Genomic DNA, 9,872 nt, shown 5'->3' with positions numbered 1-9,872 from the left:
CTATGGCTGATAGAAATCAAGTTTACATTTGAATAGAGAACACTGAGGAATGAAGCAAATTCCTTTTTGTTTATGGTGAATACTTCAGATTTAAGGTTTCAGTTCACATTTGCTCAAAATGGAGCAAGAAAAATCACTAACAGAGTTTCTTTGGGCTCCTTTCCTTCAAAGAATAAAATAAAATGTGAATTGAATGAAAAGCTGGTCTTTGAAAGAGCTGTTTTTCTTTCAGAAGAGCTAGAAAATTGTGACAGTATGCTAATCTGAATTATCAGTGGTAGGTGCTCAGGAATACATAAAATTGATCTCTTAAAGTCTTTCTAAACAGGGGACTTGAAAATGGAGAATGGTAATTAAGTCCCCATAGAACTGCTTTTATTAACTATAACTAATAATTTCAATTGAGGATTTGGCAGGAAATGCCTGCTTTAAGAATGAGTATCGCTTACTCGGTGGCACTCAGAAGTACAAGTAGATTTGTCAATGCAGTATTTTATTCCAGGACAATTGAGTCATCCACCGCATAGCCAATATATTTGCTAAGAGTTACGTAAGTGGCCTTGGAAAAAAATGGAATATCTAGGTCTTATGCATCTCAATGCAGGAAGCAGATTGTCATAACAACTTTGAAAATGCCATTCTTTCAGTCACAATTAATTTTAGCCCAGCACAGGCACTTCACAGAATTGAAAACCAGAAATTCAACAATAAAACTGAAGGTAATTGCTAAAAGGTGCAGGTTATGGACTCTTTCTACGTCTAGTTTGTGAATGTATGCTGCAACAGTCTTCACACTGGTCATGAAAGAACAAAAGCCAGAGAAGACGGAAAATGAAGGCCATGAAAAAGTCTTATTCATTGTACATTGTGGAGAATTCGAATAGTGTATCTTCAAAGGTAAGCTGTCAATATTACAAGAGGGTCTCAACTAATTAACAGAAATTAATGGATTTAAAGCACATGCTCAAGTGCTTTGCTGACTGGAAGCCTAAATAATGGTAACAAAATAATCCTGTGTATGAACTGCTTGCTTCTTTTTGAGTGAACAATTTCTTCTGTATCATTCAGAGACTTCATCACAGTAAATAATGCTTGGTTTTTGTGTGGTTGTCCCTGAGCAGCAAGGGCAGAGAGCCCAGCCTGTGACCTAAAGACCTTACCGACTAACACTTCCTCCATTTTAAAAATGGACAGTCATGAAGATCTTTTTGGTAAAGTGTGGATCAGTGTTAGTTTCTTTACATAGAAAGTGTATTTAATGTATATGTGTTACTTACAGAGCAGACAACCTGTACGATTACAACCATATAGGTAATACTAAAATTCCTTTGTATTTTTAAAAATTTTTGTTTCTCTTTTTCCCTCTAAATCTTCTACTGTTTCATTACCTTTCCCTCACCCATATCATCTCAGTCTAGAGCCAGGTAATGTTCCTTAGGTTGAAATATGAGATTCTGACAAGAATTTCTCAATGTAAAATCTCCTTTCCATATTGTCAAGACTCAGGGCAAATAAATTTTTCTCAGTTGGAGTGTTTTCTGCTTTGGCTGAGAAGTGAGTTTTGAAAAAACAAGGTGTGAAAAAATGTCACTCTTTGTTTCATCCAGGCTGGTATCATCTGTTACATGTATTGCTATTATTTATTTAGCTGAACTGAGCAGCAGTTTGTTTTCATTTGATCTCTTTGACTTTTGACTTTGCTTCTCCAGGAGTCCTTTTGTCTCCCCTCTTCATCATGCTTTGTCTTGTGTGAATGGCCTGTCAGCATCTGTGGATATCATGGTCTACCCTGTTTTTGTTTTGGTTCTTACAGGCTCAAAAAGACAAGATGAAACAAGGCAAAGGAGAAACACCTTCTGTTCCTGACTGGTAGAAAGGCAGGTCTTGAAAGTTTCTTTAATTTTCAAGAATATTGCTAGATTGAAAGAATATTATTCATTCTGAGTAATAAACTCTCTGCTTATTACAGAATACATTTCATCAGAGGATCACAAAATACCTCTCAAACCAAATTAACATCATTACCTTATTTTCATGAAACCCTGATTATTGAAGAGATTTATATGCAGTGATTCAGCAGGTCTGAGGAACCGTAACTGAGAACCAGATATTTTTGAAAGACGAGCCTGACCACTGTAGCTAAGAATATTAATTCTTTAAAAGATGTTTCAAATATTTTTCTTTTGAAAAATTACTCTCAGTTTCGTTATCCTCACTGAGAGATCTTCATGGTCAGAATGAAAGTAAGGCAGGTGTACCGTAACTAGACCAAATGCAAACTCTGCAGAAGTGTGGTGGAGCTGTAGTAAAGGGGCCATGGATAACATTCCTGTTGCAAAATATGGGCCAGTCATGCTTATCTTCAAATGCATATTCTGTCTCTGTGAGGTGGTCTCACAACAATGTGTAGTCCTTCCATTTGGCTATGCTACAAAGGCACTTCAGGTAGTGCTTGCCACCACCTTTCCGTGTGTTTTGTGTACTTGTATCACATGTGTGGTTCTAGCTGAATTATTCCTTCACAAATCAACCTTTCTCTTGAAATACATTTTCTCAAAATACTTACCAAGTTGATGCAAGTTATATGTTTTAGGATTGTATTAGAACCACATGTTAAGTAACAGAAGAGAAAATAAACAACAAATAGGGATAGTCTATCAAGTAATAATTTGCTCCCATTTGTACAAGTATCAAGAAATTCAATGTATTGACTATGGATTTCATAGGGAAACAGTGTCTTTTGTAGATAAACTAATATTTATCACATTGTGTTCCTGCAGCAAGATGATTAATAATCGTACAAGGCAGGTACTTTTACATAGGTGGATATTAACATCTTTACATGTGAAACAAAGAATTTAGAGGCTGAAATCCTTGGCATACAACTGGACCTTAAATGACTTCGATCAGTTGATCATGAAACCCTGGGAAACAGAGGAAGCAAAAGATGACAGACCTTCACACAAAACACAAGTTCAGTGTATAAATATGTGATTTTCTGTTAACAAGCAGTTGAAGACAATTAGGTAACAGGCTGTGTTGAAGCTGTCCTAGGGCTGCTAAGTTGTTTCATTTCAACCTATTCTCAATCACAGCAAAAGCTACAGGACCAAACTGATACTGAAACTTTACTTTTCTTTTTTTTTTCCCTCCCACTAATATAGAATTATCCTCCTTACATTTCATGGCAAATGAAACAGTTGCTCTCCCACTACTGAAATGCAGTGCTCTCAGATTCATAGAGAAGATGCACAAGATTATCAAATAAGATGTGCTGTTGTCTGCTAGCTTACTTCCTTGAAACTAAAATATGAAGTGCCTCTCCATGGAATTCCTTTGGTGTACAATGCTTTATTCCATCTCCCAAATAAATTTGTTTTATTTTAATGCTGAACATCCATGGAAACTATTCTTTGAGCTCTGGCATACTGAAATGTCTGTGGCTTAGAGGCTTTCTCCAAGACCTCTATCAGCAACACTTTTCACAAATGCATGTGTTCAGGAAAATATGACAAAATATTGGTGTGAATGTTTTAGACTGTCTTTGAAAAAAATCAGCAAGTCATAGTCATGAATGGTTTCACATAAAAGCCTCTAGGTGCATGCACTGTAGGTGTATGTACATACAAATTAAAACACATATACATCGATACATACATACTAAAAAATTACAAACTGTCAATTTCTTGACACCTGCCACTGGCCTGTAGATAATAATAAACATGATTGACTCCTGCAAAATGTAACCCTAAAAAAATTGGATTTATGTCTCCTGTCTGTTTGGACATAATATCAGAGGTTTGCATTTTGGTTTTCTCGAAATGAAACCCTCCAAACCTCCAGGGGAAAAAAACTAGAATGATATATGGTTGCTATATAAATTATGTTGCCCAAAGATAATCACAATGGGATTATTAAAAATATATTTAATGTTGATTCCTGCATTGTGGTTTCAAGAGCTATCAGATTTAAAAGCAGAAAATATGCAGAGAAAGTACTACTGAATATCAAGTACATCTTTTTATGTGGAGCAGAAGCACAGATATTTGTCTTTCTTAATTAGGATTCCCTAAATCTTGTGAAATATTTGTCATTCTATCTATTTTAGAATGACAGGACAGCAGCGATCAGTTCAAGCCACACAAACAAAGTATGAGGATAACTCTAGAAATCTTAACGCAGAAAGTGTGCTCCTATATGTCAATCTCTGTCTTACATCAGTGAAATCAAGTAAAGATTGAAGTTTCTTCCTAGTTCCATAGCAACAGAAGACCAGACATGTTGATATCTACCATCAACAATATATTTAATTTTATGAGACACTTAAATCTCTTTAAAATTAAGTTCTTTAAGAATTTTTAAGCTAATTTCCTTGGGAAAGACAGTGTTGCATGGTCTCAGAGGCTTAGAAATTCTTTCCATGAAGAAGAAATTATTCTTATTCCCTGCTGGAATTTGTGGCTGTAAAATAAATGAGATTTCATCTCATAGCTATAACAGTTTGAAAAATGTTGCCGGAATGGGGTGAGATCCAATCTCTTCAGGGTACATGTGGGTAACTGATACTGATAGGAAGGACTTTTTTGTATGCAGATGGAGAGGAAAATAAACAATGGGCATGCAACTGGCATCCCACTGCAAGCAAAATAAGTATTGATATCAAGCTTGAAGTTCAAAGGGGGGTTTCTATGCAGGTATAGGCAATTTACATTTCCATAGGGTTGAAATGAGAAATGCTCCTTACCTAACTCTTATACACCCCTTTGAAATGAAGAATAATACTTTCTTGCAGTAACATAGTTGAAGTTCAAGGTTATTTCTGTATATTGAGAATACATTCATATATCATAGCTAATATGCTTAGAAATACTTCAAAATGGTTGAAACACATCCAACATATCAACACATTTGTTACGTGAGATTGCATTTCTACACAGGGATATGAACCACTCTGTATTTTGGGCTACGTTGCAAAGAAGAAATCACCAAGAGTCTCTTCTCTGAACAAAATTACTTTACGCTCTGGTCACTCTGATTCCTTTCACTTTGATAAAAACTCCAGTGTGTGTGGATATGAAAGACAGTAACAAAAGCACACAGGGTTGGAAAGCTATTAAGAAGGGAGCATGAATTCAAGTCAACTTCCAACCTTGAAATGATGAGGTTATTATAAATCATATCCTTGAAATACCAAGGTGAAGGGAGAAATGTCACATGTCCTTACAACCTCACTCACTTTACATCACTTAGTGTACTATTCACATGCAGAAGAGGGCTAGTTATGAATGGTTGTTCCCAGCTCCTATCCTATTCCACAGGCTTTGAACACACACACACAAAAGAGCAAATTTAAAGAATGGAATTGTTTCAAGCATCTCTTAGGACTTAGTAACATTAAAGAATTTCGGGGTCATGAGATAGCTTGTTGAGCCTCATTATCCTCTCAGAAACTCTAGTGATATCCTGGAGCTTTAGATTTATTTCATATATTCTAGAGGTATATTTTTCATAAAAGTAATGAAAGTTTTAATTTTCCTGTCACCATTTACTCCCACTCTTTTCCCTATGCAAATTTATTTTCTGATTGTAAATTCCCAGGATTTTTACATTGTGCCCTGGGTGATCTGGGCCGGAATCTTTTTGGAACTCAGAAATTGCATTACTACATGGAGTGTAAAATTAGCCAATGTGTTGCTGGTGGACTCTACAGAATGATGGTGCCACAACAGCCTGTCCTAACTCAGCATTGACATTCACCACTTGCCTCTCATCCTCTTTTGCTGAAGTAGAAAAATTATTACAGTGTTACTCTGATCCTGGACAAGACAAGACATTCTTTGGTGAGGGAAATAAACAAAGTAGTCTTGATTCTTCTCTAACCAGACCAACCATCTAAACATGCTTTTTTCCTTAAAAAAAAAAAAAAAAATCATTCTTACAGTGTATTTTTTCTATCGTTCATTTAAGCTGTATGGTTGAAAGAGCTTACACCCTCTTCCTATGTCTTCTCAATATTCAAATGCATTAAAATGTTCTCTGCCTTTGCACAAAATTTCCCATGCTGCAGTCTTTGGATCACAGAGACAAAATGCATTATGTGACTCTTTAAATCTGTTTAGGAATTCTCCTCAGTGTTTAGTACCACACATACTTTCTCACAATCATCTCCTTTAATCATGGTAACAAAGTATTATTTTAAGTCTTGCTTCTTCTAGAGAGAGCTCAAATGTGTTTCAAAACTTATATTCATAAAGGACAGTAACCCAGAACAAAGGTAAGTTTAACCCTTTAAAAAGATGTGCACTTCAACAGATAGTTCTTCCACTGTCTCTCAGTTTAGACTTCTATTGTTTTGTCAAAATAGTGAGATTACAGAAATAATGCAACTGCAAACCAGAATGGTGTGGAAAAAAAAGCAATTGATTAGAAAATTCATGGGTTTGAGGTAGAGGATTATCTTACAAGAAAGTACTGCTCCAAAGAAAGAGACTATAACTACAAACTGTCATGATAATGTGGGATTTTAATTATATCAGTAACACTGATAGATTAACAGATAATGAACAGAAATATCAATGACATCAATATTACTTCAAACGCAGGCTAAATATTTAATGTATAAATTGAAAAATCCTAAGATAAAGACAAATTGTGTTAAATAGATCTGAATGACAGAGATTGGTTAACTCCCTAATTGGAAGAACACACAAGTGAAACTAACCACATAAGTCAAAAAATAAATGAAAGGAAGGCTGTCACAGAGATTAAAGATTTATACAGCTGTTTCATCCATCTGGTGTTTAACCAAGCAAAGGCTGGTAGAGAGCATATGACTCAGATTCCTATATTGCAGGATAACTGACTGATTAAATGAGTTTGTACATCCATCAAAGACCATAAGATTTAAAATTAGACTTACCAAAAAAAGCTACACAAAATGTTTTGAGAGAACAGAATTTGTAGACGAGTTGGCACTGATTTTAAAGGCAGATTTGGAAGACCACAAGATGAGATACCAGGATGGGTTTTTGGAGCTGCAGCAGGTATTAAGTGCATAATTATCGAAATCTATAGGTTTTGATGCATTGCCCAAAAATACTGCATATAAAGAAAATAGGTGACTTTTGAAATACAAAATTGAAGCATGCAGTGGTGAGTTAGACTTAAAAATATGAAGCCATGGAGAAAATTTATTTTCCCACTGGATTTCAACAGGTTATGCATAAAATTCCCCATGAATTTTATTCAAGTGAAGAAAAAAATAAACTGATATTAGTACTGCCACTTGTCAAATCAGCTTTACAATCTGCTTAAACTATGTGCCCAAAATCTCAAGAAAAGCTGTTGACTTAATTGAGATGCTTTTCATATGCCCTAACCATTCTGAAGTGCTGGTAAGTGAGAAGAAAATCAGTTTTCGCTTCTAAGGTTTTCAGTGAAAATTCCTGGTGACCTGCGGTGCATAGATCAGCAACCAGTAGTGCTCTCTTTCTAGGTGGGCCCTTTTAAGCATGTCTCATGCCCAGCAGAGCATACAAAATCTTGGAAACAGAAACATTGAGTCCATCTTCATACAGTAGTGAGATTGTTTTCTTTTAGCTATAATATCATGTGCAGAAATGATTTTGAGATATTCGTCTCTTATATTTCTTTCCCATACGTGTACTAGTAGGGAAAACTTTGCACACTGAAATGTGCACTGACTGGAACAACAGGTAGAACAATTTGATGAACATGATGAAAGGCAGAGACCTGGGAGGATCAAGGTTAGGATGTTGGACATCCTCATAACAGAACTGTCTGAATTTACCATGAGAGAAGATGCAGCAAAAAATTGTAGTTAGGTATCCAAAAAAAGATATGTAAATTTTTTCCGTTTTCTGTAAAATCTCTGTAAATTTTCTCCCTATCTGTCACCCACTGGTATACTGCAGCAAAGAACATGTCAAACAAAATCTAAACATGCTATCTGAGAGAACACTGGCTTGGGTTTTTCCCACATGCTTTCTCTTTGCCTTTTCCTAATAACTATTTTCTTGGATTTGTCACAACTTTTAACATTACAGAATACCATGAGCCACAACTTACAAAATTTTAAATGTGCTAAGCTTGATACTATGTGTATGATTCATTAAATTAACCATGGACTTTATTAGGCTATATAAAACACCGAGTGTGTAAAGCATGTCATCCTGTAGAAATTCTGCAGTTCAGTTTATGTACAGGCAGGCCACTTGCAATAGTTTAATCATGTTTGCTTTTAAAAAACTTCCAAAGCACAAGTCCTGCAAGAATTTAGGGCAAAACCTTGAATCTCTCCTTTTAGTGAAGGTAAGTTCACTTTGTAAAATAGACAGGGCATATGGGTACAGCTACCTCCCAGCTGTGTGAGCTAGGGTGATCTTCCTTCACTTATACATTGGCAGATTGGCCATTTCAGCCCAAGCCAATCACTACAGTCAATAAGAGGACACAGGAAACTCAAAGAAGGTGATCTGTCTTACTTAGCCACTTTACTTTCAGATAAAAAGTACTTGAGAAGTGGTTCTTTCTTTTCAGGGATGTTGAAGGAAATGTTGGAAGGCTGGCTGCCTCTAAGTTAGGCTTAAAATTTTAGGTATCTGCTTTAAGCTCCTGTGCCTTTTCTGTTGTTGTACTTGCCTGCTGCCTAACACCAAATGTGTTGGACTGTTTCTTTGACCATCATGTCTTTGTATAGGGTCAGCACAAAGCCACTTGTGGGGGCATGATGTACAGACAGTTCTTGCTCAAGTTTCTGTCTGCCCAGTATTAAAGTCTTGCACAGGTCATTGCATGATAATGGAGAGCAGCAGAGCCAGCTGTGTGCAGCCACTCACAAAGCAGGTTCCTGGCTGTCAGACATGGTGAGTGTTAAAAATGCCCCATGGACTTCTGAAGAAAACAGACACAATGTTTATTTCTCCTCTTGTGGGGAAAGTGCTGCTGCTCCCTAGGTGCCATATCATAGAGCAGAGGTGATGGATGGACAGTGCTATGGACAAGGAAGCCTTGAAGAGGAAATGAGGGACACTTAGACAGACATTTCAGTGTTCCCCTTCTGTTTTAAATAACCTTGAATTTTGTACCAACAAGGAAAAGGGATAATATGGACAGGGATTTAGAGTATTTCAAAGATTGATGTAAATTTGCAACTGTGAAAAAAATGAAACCATATAGATTAAACTGGTTGTATCTTTGCGAAGTCATAGTCTTACTTGCATTACTTCTCTGTGTATTCCTTTCCACTATCCTGCTTTGTCCCAAAAGACAAGTAACAATATCTACCAATGGTATCATCTACTTCAGACACTTGTGCTAAAGTCAGAAAATACCTTTTATCTGACAATACAGATAGCAACCTTTCTGCAGAATGTATCCAAGATACTCTATAGAGAGTACTTAGAGATGAACATGAGAAGATATTTAGAGCACAGGGTGCACAGGATACATTTGTAAGCACACATATATATCAAAGTAAGATAATTACCGACTTTTTCAAAAATGTTGAGAAGATGCTATATAGAGATGTTGTTTTCTAATAGGCAGAGGTAAACCATAGAAGGCATGGTTTAATTGGAGAAGATTTTAACCAGATGTTGGAATGAAGGAGATACAAAAAATCTGTGGAGATGGATGTGACCCTTTTTCCCCACTCTATGGCTCATAAGAAGGCAGTAAGTCACACTTCCAATAACCTGGATTTTAGAATTCCTGAAGAGAATGTGTTGACAAAATTATGGTAGAAATGGTGGAAAGGGGAAACTGTAGTTAGAGAACATGGGGAGGGCAATGTAGGGTTGGTTTTGAGTAGATCTATCTTTCTTTTCTGAAGAAACATTTGGGACACAACA

This window comes from Corvus brachyrhynchos, unplaced genomic scaffold (genome assembly GCF_000691975.1).
Source record: "Corvus brachyrhynchos isolate BGI_N302 unplaced genomic scaffold, ASM69197v1 scaffold106, whole genome shotgun sequence".
NCBI classification, from domain to species: domain Eukaryota; kingdom Metazoa; phylum Chordata; class Aves; order Passeriformes; family Corvidae; genus Corvus; species Corvus brachyrhynchos.
Note: the sequence above shows the minus strand (reverse complement) of the source record.